Genomic DNA, 19413 nt, shown 5'->3' with positions numbered 1-19413 from the left:
TGAAATTTTATATGACTTGCATGTCTCATTGTAATTATAGAACTAACAAAAGCAAAATGGATTTTTCAGGAGAAAATGAATAAGCATTCTGATGGATTGATCATTGTGGATATGAAGAACATTTGTTTCAGAAGTTTTACCTCCCAGAATTTTGATTGAGCTGTGGGAAATGGGATTACTTCAGGTTAAATAATTGGCAAACCTCATTTCCAGAGTAATTAATTTTATCTGCAGACAGATATCTAAAGGGGAGAGAAGCCAAATGTCATCATCATCATAAGAATTATTCATTAAAGATGAATAACTTTTTCTTCTTACAGGTCGAAAGGCAAGAGAGGCAACATAGAATAATAATGGTCAACAAGAATAAGTTGGAATTGTCAGAAACACGGAAGAGAAAGTGCATTACAGAGAATGTCTGAGGTTGTGTAAGAACCCAAAGGAAGAGCTTCAATGAAAGTTCTGTTTGATCTCTGCAGAGTGGAGCGCCGCTGGGGCAAAGGTTGGCAGAGGTCTTGGATGCAACTCCTGTGACTGAGTCCATGAGGGATGAAAACTTCCTGATTTGATTTTGATATTAAATTAAAATCTATCTCCTATTGTGACTAGGTGGTATAAAACCTTCAATAGAAAAAGAATCAGAGATAAAAATCAACTAATTATGTTGACACACAGCCTCTGCTGATGAACCCATGCCTTCTATCTAGCATAAGAGCACAAAATACAGACAGAAGACAAACCAGCAACACTCAGCCTGTGAACTTCATCACAGTCTGAAAAAGCACCAAGAGGTTTCAGATAAGAAAGAAAAAGAGTCATGGAGAATTTATATGAACTGTATCTGGGGGAAATATTCAGATGTAACTACCCATTTGAAGTATGAGAAAGGTGAAAAGAAATCCCCTGACCACTATGGGGAAAAAATGTCAGCTCAATTTTAAGAACATAAAATGCAACACAGCGTAAAAACCCCTTCTTATAGGACTTACATTAGATTCTGAAAAAGGTTTTCTAAAAAAGTACTTTCAGATCCAGAAGAAATGTTAAGCAACTCGAAACCAATAAAGCAAGGATGAGATAATGAACAGAGTGATGTAAACTAGGGATTGTGGACTCAAGGGAAACACTGAGAGTCAAAACCATTGCCTTAAAGAATTAACAATTAAGTATTAGGAAAGCAGGAATATGTATATCTAAAAACTAAAATAATGACATGGAAGAGACAACTCTTTAAAGTAACTACAGATGGTTTACACTGGGTACAGAGTTAACACTACGTTTTTAGAAAATGAAAGTTTCTAAGCTAGAGAATGAATCATTATGCAGCAAATAGCAATCAAATGTATAAATGAGAATGGCAGACTCCCAAAGATAAATCTAAAGAAACGCAGTAGAAATAAGAGAGCAACTCAAGAAATCACATATCCCAAGTACAACCAAGTATGTAAGTGAAAAGATAGAGATATATGCATGGGTCAGACTGAGGAACCTCAGAGGGACGGAGGAGGGCGGGGTGGGGGGAGATTAACCAAATAATTCATATACATACATGCACAACCCAAGGACATGGACAATGGTGGGGAGAGGGACTGGGGAGGAGGTGGGGCGGGGTGGAATGAGTCGATGAGGAGAAAAAGGGACATCTGTAATATTTTAAACAAAAGTTAAAAAAAAAGATAGAGATATATGTAATAATTAATACGGTTGATCCAAGTATGTATATGAGTAAATAACCATGACACTAGAGTAAAACTTTTCAAGTTATTATACATTTTCAAAAAATAGTATATTTTAGACAACATATTCCAAAAGTGGTATAAAACAAGTAGTATTCGGTGTACGTGAATACACACACACACACACACTCACCCCTATATTTATTATGTAGAATAGATACAAATGATAGCACTACATATAAAAAATATATGAGATAGAGCTAAATTGGACTCAGATGAAAACTTCAGAGCCTTACTCATTAATGCTACTTAATTTGATACAAAATAAATATAACAAATTAAACATTTAATAGAACAAGATAGAAACATACAACAAAATAGGCCTAAGGAAAGATAATTGATGGGTACAAATAGAACTAAAAGCAGTGATAAATGAATCAAAAATAGAAAAAAAGTAAAAATAAGGTGAAGAACAATTGTTAGGGTAAAATAAAAGAAATATGAGAAAACAGAATTACACAATTATAAAGGAGTAAAAAGGTACAGACACAGAGGTAGTTCGACACTTTTTAGTATGTATTTTGCAAAAGTACAGATAAAAAAGTGCAAAAACATAAAATAAATTATTTCTACACTAAAACAAAACGACATAAACAGAAAACCAAAATAACAGAAAATGACCCCAGAAAAAATAGAAACATTAGACAGTGATCAAACCATTAACTATGAAAACAAATGCCCACAAAGTCATGAGTTATTACTCTTACAAAGTGGCAAGTTTAGACATCACCACAGGTAACTTTTCTTTTTAATCCTTGATGAAACAAACAATGCTGATCAAGTGTTTTATAACATGGAAACAGTAAGTAAGTCAGTGTCACTCTGATTATAAGCCCATATACAAACAGGCAGATTTTAAAATTTTTTTAAAGAAAGTGTATATATAACAGTATCTTACATAATTTCTCCTGTTGTTTGATATCAATTTTCAAATAACAGAATCAATTCTAAAGTATCCCTTAAGGTCATCTGTCCTTACTCTTGACTTTAGGGTACAGCAGTAATTCAGGAGCTTTAATTATTTTTCATGGCTTATGTCATTTTTTCCCAGCACACACTAGCTCAAATTTGTGTAACATCAAAAGGAAAATGAATCCCAAATAGTACTTCTTTTATCTACTGGTTTGCATTTGGAGATTACACACATTACTGTGTATGAATGAATTGAAACTGATGGTTATTGCATCAAATTCAAAAGTCAGTAAGTCAAATTAACAAATGCTTGTTCAATAATCATCCTTCCCTGTTTGGATATTTTACAACCTACAGGGAACCAGTTGGTGAACATTCAAAAACAATGCATCCTCAAAAGGCATTTTTTAAAGATAAAGATCATAAATAACACCTGAATTGAGATCAGAGAAATATCAAATTATCAAAAGAGGTCAAAATCTTTATTAAGAAATAACAATCTTTCAAAAATTCAAATAACTGTCCCAAAGTAGCTGTATTTTGATCAGGTAGTAAATCACACATGCAGAACAGCACTGTGGTAAGAAAAGCAAAAATTTTCATGAGGAATAATTTCCAATTTTTGAAGTGTGGTTATATTTTCTCAATAAATGAATTAAGCAGACACCATTTGTTGATAAGCATCATATGGGAGAATAGAGAGGTTTGCCATAGTCAGAAAGTAAATCAATCATAGGTTTGAAAATAGAATCCACATGTGCAGACTTGCAGAGCTGGTTGAGCCACCGGCCAACACTCTCTCATCACACTATATTAGCTCCATTCCTGTCCGGGGAAAGATTGTTAATGGTGAGTCTGATTACACCATGAAACCCAATCCCAAGGGAACTGACAGAAACGCCATCTCATGTGCCATTTAAAATAACTTTTGGACCTGGAGGATATCATTTGGTGTTAAGATGTAAATAAAGGGCTTGATTATCCTGAGATATTAGCAAAATCCATCCAATCTGAGTAAGCTTCCTTAAGGATTTTTTTTTTTTTTTTTTTGAGGAATGACCTCAAAAATGACCCAACACCATGAAGTACAATAATTTGAAAGTAATTAATTTTTACTTGGGAGATTTTGTTTGTTTTGGTAAAAGGGTACTAAATTGTTGGTATACCAGGACTACAGCAACAATATATTTTCTCCTGTATTCCTAGGGTATTCTTTCTTTTTCCCCCTTCCTTCCTTCCTTCCTTCCTTCCTTCCTTCCTTCCTTCCTTCCTTCCTTCCTTCCTTCCTTCCTTCCTTCCTTCCTTCCTTCTTTCTTTCTTTCTTTTCTTTCTTCCTTCTCTATTTCTGTAATTAGTATGTAAGCTGAATACCCAGTTTCTTCAAAGTCCTGTCATAGAATACAAGAGGCAATTCCTACATCACAGTATAGTGACAGAGGCAGTCATGATGTATTAATGCAGACTCTTCTAGCTGCAAATGATGAAAATTCAACCTGAACTAGCTTAATGTCCATTATCAAGAAGAGCTGAAATATCTAAGGGTACAAGTGGCTTCAGGCAAAGCTACAGTCAGGTGCTCAAATACTACTTCAGCTTTCATTCTCTTCTTGACTTCTTGTTGTTCTTTACCTTTTCATGGCTTCTCTCTTCAGTATGCTTCTGATACATGGTGGCATATATTATCTGCAAATTTACATGATGTATAGCACTTGTGTTCTCAGAATATAGACCCTTTCTTTTTCAGTGTCTGTGTCAATTTCAAAATGGAATCTGGTTTTTACCCCTTGGGTCATTTGCTCTTCCTGAGTCATTCATTGTGGCCAAAGGAATTTAGTATTATGATTGTTTTATGTTGTTGGTTGTTTGTCCTCACCTGAGGAGTTCGGATATTTTTTCCATTGATTTTTTAGACAGAGTGGAAGGGAGTGAGGAGGGGGAGAGGGAGAGAAACATCGATGTGGATGTGAGAGAGGCTCATCCTCCGGCTGCCTCCCACACTTGCCCAGGCTGGGGGTGGGGACTGAATCTGTAACCCAGGTATGTGCCTTCAACCTGGAATTGAACCCACAACCCTCCTTTGCACAGACTTATGCTCCAACCACTGAGTCACCCTGTCCAGGGCTCATGATTGGTTTTGATCTGGGTTGTGTGTCTATCCTGTAAGGAGGAAGGTGGAGTCAGTTCCTCCTGAACCATAGGGACTAAACTGCAGTTAAATAATTTTCCAAAAATTATCTAGAAAGATAAGATATAATGTCTATTATGAATATTTTAAAAGATATATTTATGTAACATAGGTGTTATTATAGAAATAGAGATGAACTTAGAGCACAAAGAAGGGGTGCCATATATTCTGGAGGGATGGGTAATGGAAGCTTACCCATCCTCTAAATGGAGACTTAATGAAGTAAATAACTTTTGGCCTGAGTTTTAAATCTAAAGAAGATGTTTAATTTTTGGACAAAAGTATTAAGATATCATAGCAAGAAGAGAGACATTGACTTAAAGTATAAAGACATTAAACAGCCTGGGAAGTTTTTTGTTATGAACTTATCAAGTGGTAAACTTTAAACCCAAGCAAATTAATCACTATGTAACTGTGTCCAGATCATAACAGTTACTCAATAAAAGCTTGTTGAGTTAATAAAAGTCGAACAGTGTTCAAATCAAATTGGAAGAATACAGTGCGAAATTAGGAAGGAGATAGAATAGACTTTCCCTCCCATTTGGGTATTTGCCAAGCATGTTGATACTTTTTGCAAAATTAAAAGGTGAGTTTCCAATTGGAGCATCACAAAAGCTAAATAAACTTTGCCCTTGTGAATTAAGAACACATTTTCTTCAATATTTATTAGTCATTTTCTATTCCATCACATGTGTATGTATTTTTCTAATAAAAATCAATGTGTTATTATTCAATCTATGTTTAAGAACAAATTATTTAAAAGCTATATATCTAATTTTTAATCCTCACCCAAAGAGCAAGGATATTTTTCCACTGATTTTTTTTAGAGAGAAGGGAAGGGGGAGGGAGAGAAACATCAATGTGACAGAGACACATCAATTGGTTGCCTCCCACATGGGCTTGACCAGAGGTAGAGATCAGACTTGAAACCCAAGTACATGCCCTTGACCAGTAATCAAACCCGAGACTCTCTGGTGCACAGGCCCTTGTTCTAACCATTGAGCAACACCAGTTAGTGCTAAAAACTATCTTTTAATATTAAATATTTTCTAATATTCTATTAAAATTTATTTGCACTTGTTAATAAAACATTTTTAAAATATTTTCACATTAAGCCTAAGAGTACAGTGAGGAAATGGAATAAATAAATAATAAATACATAAATAAATAAAATAAGTAAATAAATAAAATTCCTGACTCCTTTGCTTGGGCCAGTTAATGCACTGTTAAGCAGTCAGGCATCTCAAGTCTCTAGGCAGGCTATGCATGGAGAGAAAGTGAAAGAGCGAGAGACTTGCATATGTATTTGGGATTAACAGTGTACTTTGTGAGTTGAAGTATAAAATTAATGTGCAAGGCAACATGCCTTGTGGTTATGGCAACTGAGATTTAAACTAACACAAAATATATGTGATTTTCAGTTTTGCCATTTTTTAAATTAGTTTAATTTGGGCAAACTAGTTAACTTTCTGAAATTTATTTCCTTTATCAGTGAAATTGGAATAAATGTTCAAGGCAACTGTAAAGACAAAATGAAAAAAAAGATATAAACCATATTGCATTAGATCTTGTACATAATAAATAGGTGCTGCATAAATATTTCTATTATCTGAGAAATGTGTCTTTGAGGAAACAAAATAGACCCCAGGTTACAACAAAATCAAACGAAGGTAACAGTCTATGTAAACACAGAAGGTGCTGGTTAGAAAAGCAGTTACTCAGTCACACGTGTTTTGAGAAGGAACTCCACTGGCAGGCCTCACCTATGTCCTGGGGAGTGGAGATAAGGATTTGAACTGTTTGGTCAGGAGGCTGTTACGTGTTTATGTGGAGGTGAGCACATTTGATTGTCTAGCAACTCCAGCACACACTGAATGATCTCTTCGTCTTTCCCAAATGCAAACTGATGTCAGCAGAGTTGTCTGAGGTTCTTTCAAAATACAGTTTCCATGCCCCACTTGATATCTCCAGAGTATAGCTAGATAATCCACATTTTTAGCAAGCACCTTAACTGACCCAGATACATATCCTAGTTTAGATACATATCCTAGTAATTCTCTTGTTTTGATCTTGTGCTTATCACTTTGAGTTATGATTTAGCTCCCCATGCCTGTCTCCTACAGAAAGAAAATGAACTGGTCACCTGGTCAGTGCTTTCAGTGTCAGCTGTATTTCTTGCTGTAGATTTATAATTGTCATTCTGGCTTATGCAGTTTACTGCAAGCTAGATAAATATATTTGCTATAGACCGCTTCTGGTGTGCTGACCTAAAAAAGTGTCTATACTTCCCAATTGTGAATATCAGATAACTCCCTTAGAGCACTATCAAACTGTAAAGACACAGTCTCACCACAGCTGCGATCTTTTCAAAGATCAACAGTTCTGGTCCTAGTAGCTCTATGTCCTGTGCTTATATACACACACTGTGCTGTTAGTTAGTGGTAGGAGACACTGAATGTTAGTCTACAGGGCTGACCCAGTCATTCAATGGCTGATTTCCTTCACAAAATATTGTAAGGGAGTTTCAAAAATGAAGGCTCTTGGATGGATATTATAGGATTTGCTGTCTTCTCTCTGTCCCTAAAGTTGTCTTTGTATGGTGACAGCTCAGTCAGCTGAGAAGTGGAACTTTGTCCTACAGGGTTAGCTTTGTTGCATCAGGTCTGTCTCGGTGATCTGGTTAGAGCCTCCAGATATGAATTGCCTTACTTAGGAGAAAAAGAGGAATTCTTTCTCTCACTTGCTTTTTTTGTTGTTGTTGTTCAACAAGGGACTCAAGACCATTAAATAATACTTAAAAATAATCCTGCTGCATCAGCAAGCTATCCTTGCGTTGTCAGCACAAGGCTTTGGATGGGCCACATGACTGCATAGACTGGTGGGGTAAGTCCAGAGTGTTACACTGACCACTGTAGGCAAGTCTCAGGGTATATCTTCTCTCCTGAATCCCTGAGGGACTAGGTTTATTCTGAGTACAATATCACTTGCTTCTCTTTTTATCTGGACAATACCATTGTTCTGGTGTTTAATTAAAACCAGATTCTTTTCAGCATGGCAAGACCAACTCCAGAAAGTATCAAAATGTAAAGATTATACTATTGTAAATATATTTGTCAGAAACCCTTTCTAAGTTCCCTAAATTAACTTCGTTATTTCTGGTGTGAAGCTAAATTTACTCCACCCAGTGCTTATTTTCTGAAGGGTCAAGTCTCAGTCCTATATCACCTCACTCCAGTTGTAGAAGAAACCATTTTTTAAAAAGTCTAAGAAGGACTCTTTTATGAGCATGTAAGGTGCCTACAGGCAGACTGCCAATAATCCCAAAGCAACCTAGCAAGCTGGGCTTCTAAAATTTCTTTTCCCTTTAAAACTTGTTCTAATGTTCAGTTTAATATATTTTGGGAAGTGTCCCAAACAGAATAATTTTGCCTTGGATCCATGCTCTTCTATGTGAAACCTGAGCGGAGGTGTTATAAACCAGCTGATAGGAAAGTGAGACGATGCCTCTTCCCCACTGTGCAGTGAAGTGTAGAGAGTAAGCCTGGTCCCAGTTTCACTGTCTTGAGGGTTGGCAGTTTGAGGCTTGACTGGCAGAGCAAGGTATAGGAGATCCAGAGTGAAACCTATCTAACTCTATGCTTTTTATGCTCATGGGCACCCAGTTTATATTTGTACACTGTGGTTTCATTAGAAGAAAACAGAGGCTTTTTCAAATAGTGCCTTTGCATCTTTCAGCCCTAAGAAGGAAAGAGTGTTCATGTGTGTGCGTGTGTGTGTTTGTGGGGTGCACACATGTTCATACCCTAACCTCCTTCTTGTTCCCAGGTCAGTGGCAAGCCAAGGGGTGCCTAACAGTTTTACTAGGCCATGTGTTCAGCCTCCATGTGGGCTGCCTCAGTTATTGCTTCTAACAACCATTGAGAAAGGCGTTATCAGCCCTATTTCACGTAAGGCAAAGGGAAATGAAATGACTTGCCCCGGAAACTATGTTGATATTTGACTAACTCTGCTCAATTCCAGTGTTTATATACTTTATCCCCAAACATGGTAAAGACCAAGCCTCTGAAGTTAATAAATACTTTATAAAAAGAATTCTATGTGCCAAACACTGGAATAGAGGAAATCTAATTTTTTTCCTTCAAGGTTGTTGGTGCCAGAGAATATGGTAGGATGTTTGTAAACAATTTTTACAATATCTTAATGATAGAAATCACAACACAAAACATGATTGTTTTTCTTAGAATGTGAATGAATAGAGAAAATGCCATTACTAAGTTCCAGATGAATAAACACCCGGTTATACATCTTCTTGATTAAATATGGAAATGCCCTTCTGAAGGTCATAGGTTTAGCAATATTGAGGCAAAATTTCTTAAAATGGAAAATATGCATTTTTTTATATTGCCCCATTATTAAAATATTTATTTATATTTCAATTGAGAACAGATGCAGTTTACAATTCCTCTATGTGTAAAGTTAACTTACTACCCAAATGCATTACTATATAATCAAAGAAAAGAGATATGTTTATAACATGCAAGTTGTAAATATTTAAAATTATTTATAGTATTGAATTATTTTTGTTATAATTAAAATTTTTAATCTTCATAAGTCTAATAATCAGTAAAAATTAAAGATATGATAAAAACTGTATTTGCAAGTTCATTTGCAGCAGCATTTTGACCATCTAGTTGTTTTCTATTATATTCACAAATAGGTGTTCCTCTGATCTGCCTTGGTGATGGGACTAAAATGCTACTTGAATGTGGATCAGGTGGCAACTGAGAAAGGAAAAGTTCTGCTTGCGGCAAGATGACAGGGTCAAGCCCAGCAGTAATTTTGCTGCCTTATCTTCCAAGAACATGGAGCTGTCTATAAATTTGTTTGAGGCCCTAGATATCTGTTAACTCTATTTTAATCCACCTTTTTTGTCTTAAAATACAACCTTTCTCTCTATTTGAAAAAAAAATCTTTATAAAATCAAGGGATTCTAAATTTCATAATGTGAAATCAAAGAGTGGCTTAATTTCTTAATTTCATTGTCAAATTTACTACTGAAGTCATCCTATATTGCAAAACATCTGTGATTGTCTCATTAAAAAGTAATAATAGAAGATATAATTTTAAACCTACCATCTAGTAATAGTAGTTACCAAATGCTCTAAGCACATTGCCTAATTTAAAGGTCACAAGAACCCAGTAAGATAAATATTATTATTCCAAGTTTACATTGAGAGGACTGAATTTTAGAAATGACACACACTTAAGAAGACTGACATCAATGTGATTTTCCCAAAGCCATAGAGACAGAATTGGGACAAGAATACTTAAAAAAATAAAATAAAATGGTTAAATGCTTTCTTTCATACAGAATTGTAGAGAAGATTCAAAGTATTTAATTTTTAAAAATCAAGAAATTAGAAAATGCTAATGACTGAATCAAGCTTAGAGATTTAAAAATATAATAAACATTATAAATAGAACAGTGTAAAATAGAATTCCCAGGGCTTAAGTGCTAAAAAAAAATAAAAATAAAAATCTTTGAAAATGTACCATATACAGTGAAAGGAGAGAAAAAGAACAATAAACATGCGTATTCAGTGACATCAATTTTTTTTCAATAGTGACCTTTGAGGTTGAGAAGGTCTTGTGATCCATACTGCAAAGGTCAAAAAACTCTCTGTTTCTTGGTGTTCCATCTTTTGTGTCCATCTAGAATCTAGATTTTGATAGATGATGACAAACAAGGCTTCCCCAATCCTACACTACTGACACTGCCTTCAAAACTCCGGACCTGAAGATTATGGAATGCAAGGACTTCGGATAGAAGACAGAGGAGACACAGAAGAATTTAAGTATCACAGATCAGGGGCTGAGAAATAAGAGTGGAGTGGTAAATGGTAACGTAAAGAGGGCCTCTAGAACTTGCTGAGGATGCAAAAGGCCTTAACCTTGTTCTCGCCTTTCCCCAAGATTTACTCTTCTTGTTTTACTTTTTGCTTCTCCCTTCACCTCTTTCCATCCCACTTCCTCTCCACCGCAGCAGCAGAATTGGGGAATGCTGTGGTTGCTAACAGCCCGATGGCATCTGGGGGACAGGCACACTCTTTGCAGTCCGGTCTCTTCCCACAGCCCACAGCTGTCAGTGCAGCCGTTTCCCACTGCTCCCCGCAGGCCTCTAGGATGGGACAAGCAGAGGGCTGAGCACGGGGTGAGTTGGAGTAGGTTTGCTAGACAGCAGGTGGGTAAGGTAAGTGATAGACTCTGTGCTAGCCCAGGGTGAGCTCCATAGCTGGCCAGTGGACGTAGCTATCAGTAAGTAACAGACGGAGATGTGTATGCTAGTCAGAAACTGCCATTTATAGTTTATATGTTACATATATATCTTATATCACTAAGAGATAATACAAAATTCAAACACACAAAAATATGTTTTACTTACTAAGTAGGCATTTTTAAATAAATATAAAGCATAATTAGGATGAAAAGATTTAGATACTTCCTTTTTAATTGGGAAAGGACAAGGTTATTAGCTCCAGCTTGGAGATAAGGAGACTGATGCACAAAGTAGCTGAGGCAGTTAAATGGGGTCACTGGATAGTAAGTTTGAATAAATAAAATTTCTTAATATGGCATTTTATTTTTACTTACATTAAAATTGAAATCAGCTGAACTCTCTCAGTTTCCTGTTTGTTAATTTCTATGGCACTCATCCAAGTATCATAGTGCCATAGAAACACATCTCAAGAGATATATGCATATATACCTTGGATCTTACAGCAGTTCTCCTGAGTCATATTTCTAACTGTTGTAAGGTCTTACCACTGAACTGCCTTGCCATTACATTCCATTTATCAAGTCCTAACTGCATCCTATCTCTCACAAATGCTATTCTTCTTCTCGTCATATGAAAGGACTAGAAATTTGGAGCCATCTTTTACCCATTCTGTTCCTTCATCGTCTAATTATGGTCTGTCCCCAAGAGTTATCATCCCTTCATCTTTGCCTCCCCTGCGTGATCCCCACAGCTACCTCACTACTCAGGGCTTTCATCACCTCAGACTTAAATTACTGAAAGAACCTTCAGATGGTTCCCTTGCCTACACTCCATCATCTACCGCTCTGGCCCCAGATTAGTGGCTTGTCAATATTCACAGCCACTAGCTAGTCTAAACACTTCTTCTGGGATTTTGAGTCTTTCTAATCTAAGTCTTTTTTCTAGAATAGTCTAACATTCGCTCTCAGCTTGAGGGAGGCCACAAGTCACCACCTTATTTCTGCTTAAAAATTTTGTTTTGAATAATTTTCTCTTCCATACTTCTTACATCTCTTCTTTGTACTCAAACTGTAGCCATGCTGAAAGGTTCAGCTCAAAATCAATGTCCCCGTCTTCTATAATTGAGGAAGTTTATAATGATTTCTCTAGTTCCTGAATTCATATGATTTTCATCACTATCACATGCTCTGGTATTTTATTGTGCTCTAATGAATATGGTATATTTATCTTACCGAAAAGACTGTAAATGCTTATTGTACAGAACTACTATCACTTGTACCTTTCATAGCATTGAAACAGTTGAAGGCACATAAAAGTGATATTTTACTAATTGACTGATTGATTTATTAAAAACAGATTATTATATTTTATAAGCAAATAGGAAAAGCTGACAAGGTATCCTTTAGTATTAAATATCTCAAAGAGGTTCATGACATTTTTTAGATTTTACAAGTCTAATGATTTTGTCTTTATTTATATACTTATCCTGAGCCAAATAATCTGAATATACTGCTGACAAGGAAAGTATCAGATTCAGAAACATCTTTTACTCCAAGGACCAGAGATTTACATGCAGAGTTATATATTAAAATTCTATGCTATTTCAAAATGTAACTCTGATGCCTGAGCTGCATCTTCTTTTTAATTATCTTACCCAAATCGAAATATCAAAACGGATGAGCATCTGAATATATATGCATGCCTGAATTTCTGTGTTGTTGTTTTTTAATGCCAGCAGTATCATTTCACAAACCAAAAACCTGGAAAATACGTAGCTCCCAGTTTGGTATCCTTGGACTTAAATAGAAATACACCTAATTCAAGTTTTTGCTATCCCTGCCACTTATTCAAAATCTCTGAAAGCAAAGGCAGAAAAGAAACAAGTTGTTCTAGTAAATTGAAACTGTGCATAAAACCCCCAGCAGTTCAAAACTTGGCTTTCTGGACTTTTTCACGAATTACAACTGCAACTTTAACAGCCAGCTTTTGGGACTTCAATGCACCAGGTAAGGGATATTGTTCCATAGAATAATTGCTCTCCAGGGGAAAGGCATTTCGGTGACTTTCATGTTGTAAGGCAGCACGAGTCAGTGGGTCATTAATCATTAGTGAGTGTCACTGAAGAGTTTAAATAGAAAGAAAAGGGTCCAGTGACATTAAATATCAGAGGGAAAAAAGAATTGGGCAAATGCTCATGATAACCTGACTTATTGACACCAAAGTTTCATACCTGTACATACATGCAAATATCAGGTTTAAAAGAGATCTGATAAAAAAAACAACTTAAAGACTAAGTTATTACATTAAATAAGAAACGATGTCTTCACAGCTAATTCTTGTGGGGGATGTACAGGAGAACAGCAGGGTAGATGGAAATGAGGCAATGTTTTAATAGTCTGAAATAAAAGTGCGTCATCTCTATCTTTGATTTGGTTATATTTTTTAGAGCTTTGTTATTTATTTATGCATCTACTTAAGCATAAGAGAAGTAACTTGTGATAAAGGCAAATATGTAGCTAAAAATTAAAATTAGGTAAATATTAAAATAAGATAAAGACCTACTGATAGGGAAAAAAAGGAACATTATTTTTCCCCCAAAAATTTTAACTTAAAGGTAGTTACTGTAGTATGAGCTATTTCTACTCCTAAACTTCCTAGCAGCTAAGCAAAAAGAAAAATAGAATAAATTATCTCTTGGAAAGCACAATTCAATATCAGGAAAACAAATTTTCTCTTAGCACTAATTTTCATGAGTTTATTTCATAAGTGACATTATATAGCATTGATTCAGTTAATGTTCAGTTCCAAGCAGCAGAAACCTCCTTTGGGTAACTTCAGGACATTTATTGAAAAGATATTGAGGGAGCTTCTGGAATCAAAGGAAAGGTTGAAAAACCAGGTTTGGACTGAAGAGTCACCAGGCTTTTAGTTGAGTCTTAGTAGCTGAAACAGTCTGACAGTCTCTCCTAGGCAATAGCACTTCAATAAGTCCCACTTTCCTGCTGTCCTTGTGCCTATTACTATAACAAGGTGACTTGAGTCTCAAGAGCAGGAAGAATTTGACAGTTTCTTCCAGGCACTATCACTCTAATGAATTAGTCCCACTTTTCATTGCCCTTGCTTCTATAACCTGTGACAGTCAGTTGAGATCTGGAAGGGCTTTCCTTCTCACGCAATCGTCTCCTCCACCCCTCCCCACAATGTCCATGGCTAGTAGATCCTGTCAGATCCAGATAAATCCGGTTAAGCAAATTATTTTGAGGAGAGAGGTAGTATTAAACTGAAATAAAAATGAAATTTAATTATCTGATGAGACCGCATATCATTGCACCAAGAGACAGAATTTTTCAGGAGAAAATGAAACACTTAAGTGGGAATCTTAGTCTTCTCTCCTCCGCATCTCTGCTCCTCCAGGCCCCCTCCTGGGCCAGGGTGGAGAGAGAGGAGAGGAGGGAGGAAACCTATCACCTTTGGGGAAAGAGACATATAAAGAACAATCTCTAAAAAGAAAAAGTATATCAGATATTAAAAAATGGCTCCACATCTGTAAGATGCTCAGTATTTAAAGTCTTGTGAGGGAGTGGCTGAGCTTGGATGACACACAAGCCCATACAACTGCTGAATAGGGCAGGAGAGTAAGGCTCTGAGGTAGGAAATCTCCAGGGACCAGCGTCACTGGCTTCCCTAGTGGGAAATAGGCATCTGAGTTTACAGTGCCATCAAGGCCACACAAAGTGGGAGCGGCAATTTCCCCAAAAGGAAATCAGTGTTCTCTTAAGAGAGGGAAAATGGGTTGCCGGGCAATCAATCCAAATGATTGATGTCCAAAACAGGGGGCAGCAGCAACTGGGGCAGTATCTTATCTGACATTTAGTGAGCGCTTGTAATCTGACAGGCACTGTTTTAGATGCTTTACATTTGTACATCCTCACAGTCTCTGTGTGAAGATGGTACACTCTTATAATTGTACTTAGTGCCAAAGACTCTCAGATGGTCAGTGTTGAACTAGGATTCAAACCTGACTTCAAGGTTCGTGTCCTTAATGCCTATGGACACCTTCAATAGCTGTTTTAAAAGCAATGCAGAACTCTCTGCATACAGCTGCTTCTCATAAAAATAAATGAAAATCAGAGCTTCTTCTTGAATACATTGGGTTTACAATCAAATATGTTTTGAAAGTACATTAAATATATTATTATACAAATCTCTAGTATCAAGTTCATACAAAAATAAGGTTAAATAAGTGAGGCTGTAGAGCAGGGGTGGGGTGCTTTTTTTCTACCAAGAGCCATTTGGATATTTATAACATCACTCATGGGCCATACAAAATTATCAACTTAAAAAATTAGCTATGAAAAAAGGTCCTAGATTTATTAAATTTTGAGTGCCGCCTGCGGTTGCCTTGGCAGGGTCAGACCAAATGCTTTTGCCGGCCTTATGTGACCTGTGGGCCGGACATTCCCCATTCCTGCTGTAGATGGACAGTATCATTTTAGAAAAATAAGAAAGGGGGGGGGTTGTTGTTTTTCTTTTATGATAGTTTGAAATTGTTTTCTCTGTATGTTTTGACAAATGTATCTTTCTAATCTAATACGGTAATTTTATTTATTTATTTATTTTATTGTTTGTATATTTTAAAACTCTGGCTGGGTAGCTCAGTTGTTTGGAGAATTGTCTCCATATGCCAAGGTTGCAGGTTCCATCCCTGTTCAGGGCACATGCAGGTATTAATTAATGGATGCATAAATAAGTGGAGTAACAAATATCTCCCCCTCTCCCCCTCCCTCCTTTGCTCTCTCTCTCTAAAATCAATCAATAAAAAAAGGGTTATTTAAAAAAATAAAATAATAATAATATATAGGTAATCTATTGCCAATAATTTTATCAAAATTCAGTTATTCCCCAATTTAAAAGAAAAAGCTAGTTGTCATTGATGCCCCTCTACCAGTCCCATTCCCTGGATGAAAATTCTTTGAAGTATAATCTTTTAGAACACCCTCATTCACAAAGAGCAGACAGATACTTTGACAACCATGATATATTTCTGGCCCAGAATTAGAGCCAAATGATAGAGAACACTATCAATTCATTGAACTTTTATGTCACCAAATCTTAAATGTCTTTTATATTTTATATTATTCTCCAAGACAATGATAATTAAATTATTTAAGAATGACAATGATAAGAAATTGAAGAAATATATCCTACTTTACCCCAATTTCTGTCACTTCTCTGTGTCCTTAGTTTTATTTTGTTTTAACCTTATAGAGGTTAAGATCCATGGGAGAATTGGATAATCACTCTAAATCTTCTTTCTCTCTTCCTCTCAGGAAAAAAAATCATATATAAATACATTTGCACATACACATGTACCTCCCGTAAGTCTATAAATGATTTGGGGGGTTCATTGTACAATAAAGCTATTTAAATGACAACAGTTCTATGGTAAGACCTTTCATTTTAATTTAGTAGTTTTTATTTGAAAATTTACTTATGGAAATGTGTACTAGAGAATAAATCAGGAAATAAAACAGGAATGCCTTTATATGCAAGATGTCCATAATATGATATTAACATAAAGTATATATATACTATATATTACATATGACATATATAATATATAAAAACATATATTATTTTCTTAGAAATTTAAGTTGTGTCTTTCAAACAGATTGAGGTATTGCAGTGAATTTTTATTATTTTGAGCACATTTTAAGAATGGAATTTCTGACTACTGGAAAGATTGCATTTTAGGGGTATTTTCAAATTTTAAAATACTAAGACTTTGAGTATGAAATGGATGAGAGTAAGACAGATTAAACTGAGAGTTGATTTCAATAATTTTTCTCAACATCTTTGTCCTTCACACATCCCAAAATCTCCTCAATGCATGGGTTCTCTCTATGGTTAAATATATTCATGATGAAGTACCCATATATGCTTGAGTGTGGACACACAAGGGTTAACATTTTCTCATGTCCACAATAAACACAAAGTCTCTTATCTTGAAATTCCCTTGGTATTTTCTATGCCTGAACCACCTTACTTATAAAGTGGCTTTCCTTTAGCTACTCAAAACAGCATCTCTCCTATTTAATCAATCTTAACTTTTTATATAGCTTAACTCTTGAAACAAATCATTTGTTAGATGTTTGATGATAAAGTAGCAAGATCATCATAGAAAATAGGTTTTTCTGAGAAAATATTTTATCTGGATATATTCTGCTACATGTGGGGAGTATAAAGAGGGGTCTGTTTTCATTTGTACCTTGGAGTGACCCTAACTTGAAAGGTGATGGTATCACTATTACATTTAATTAGAAATTTGTTCTCTGGAGAAATTGAATGTCCCAAGAACAAGCTTTAAGTTCCTGCAGGGAGAGGAAGGCTCCTTGCCTGAGCAAAGCCCTGTCTGCACACACAGTTATACCAAAAACATTAGCAATTGCCTTGTTTTAAAAAATGAGTAGGCGACCAAAGATGACTAGAGAGTTGCACAGAAGCAACTTCAATATAAAGAAACAAGGTAAACATTAAGAAGAGTAAAATTGATCTAAAAAGAAAGAGTGGACTTAGGTCCAGGAACAACTACATAATTTGTGGGGCCAAATAAAAATAAATATGGGTCCCCTAGTTCAAAATTATTAAAAATTTCAAATGGCCACACCAAGCACTAAGCCAAGAGAGACCTTCTGAGCTCAAGGCCCTCTGAGACTGTAGATCACACACTGGGGAAGCAGGCCTTCCCCTTAGAATACAAACTCAAGTTTGAATAAATCTTTATGGATTAGCTTTAGAGAGATTTGAAATGATAATCCTTTCTATAAAATAAGAATAAGACAAAAATGAAGGAAAGAACAAAGAGAAAACAAGAAAGGACTCATGAAGTTTAAACACATTTAAAGTTGCACCAAAGATCTTCAGTCTTTAAATTTGGCCCAGATTAGCTAATTGACTTTGGCCTCTGCCTTGCTTTTGGAAAGTGAAAAAGGTGAATATAAGCTTTCACGTCCTTTTTGGAAATTCTGAGCTTGTATATGAAAAGTGATTGGGTTCCCATGAACTCTAATTCCCCTATCAATGACAGTGAAAGAAACAGGCCATGCCATTCAGATTTATTTATCATATCTGAATATTTACTTCCCTTGGAATAAATAATTAGTAGTTAACTAGTAATTAAAGTATAAATGTATACTTGTTATTGGAAGTTTAATTTCTGCAATATTTTATGACTATAAATTGATATTTTATGGGAAAAAAGTAATTATTATCAAAGATTTAAAGTAAGCAATGAACCAGCAATCAATTTCAATGTTGAACAAAAATTCATTATTTGATTCTGTGGAAATATAGGTTGTAGTACAGAATGTGAATGCTATATATATTAAAAACACTTTTATATGTTTATCTTATTGGAACCTCACAACAAACCTTTGAGGTAAGTAGAGATAGTTGTACACATTAGATAATTGAGAACATTGAGGCTCAGAGAATTTGGACTTGACCAAGGGTTGTAAATAGAGACAAATGGAACCAAACCAAAGCTTGTTATTCAAAACCCAGTTATTTACTATATACCATACTCTCTTTTTCTGGAGAACTGTAGATAATTCATGTCAGAATGTTACTTTTATGAATAAGTTGGAGAGGTAATTATTCTTCTTTGAATAATAAAAAAAAGCTCTTAAATAAAGTGTAGCCCTGGCCGATGTGGCTCAGTTGGTTGAGCGTCATTCTATGAACCTAGAGACTGCTGGTTCTAATCCCAGTCAAGGCATATGCCCAGGTTTCAGATTCAGTCCCTTGTGGGAAGCATGCAGGAGGCAGTCAATCTCTCTCTCTCTCTCTCTCTCTCTCTCTCAACTCAATAAGAATTTTTTTTAAGTGTATCATTTGTTCTAAATGAATCATTAGGTCAAACATTTTTATTATCAAGAGACCACTGACAAAATTGTTTCAAATTTGGCTCCATGGTGCTCTAAGATGTTTGGAACAAAGGAATGTCGGCCAGTCTGGGAGCTGAAACAATGCGAGGGACCATCTGTGCTTCAGCGAGAGAAGAGGGAGTTTCACGCTCCTGTTACAGGCTGGCTATGAATTAGGCTATTTTTTGAAGGAAGCATTTCATGTCTTAATAAAAAAATTAAATGTAAATCAAATAATGGAAAACTAGTGACACACTGATTTAGATTATTGTTAATAAAACTAAAGCCCAGTGTTTTATCTATGGTCCCACAGACAGCAAGTGAACAGTTTTACCACATGTTAAATGATCCCTTCCATATAGCTCTTTATGTGAGAGC

Source organism: Miniopterus schreibersii, assembly GCF_964146895.1.
Source record: "Miniopterus schreibersii genome assembly, chromosome: 9".
In the NCBI taxonomy this organism is placed as follows: domain Eukaryota; kingdom Metazoa; phylum Chordata; class Mammalia; order Chiroptera; family Miniopteridae; genus Miniopterus; species Miniopterus schreibersii.
The sequence above is the reverse complement of the archived record's forward strand: the minus strand, read 5'-3'. Positions refer to the sequence as shown.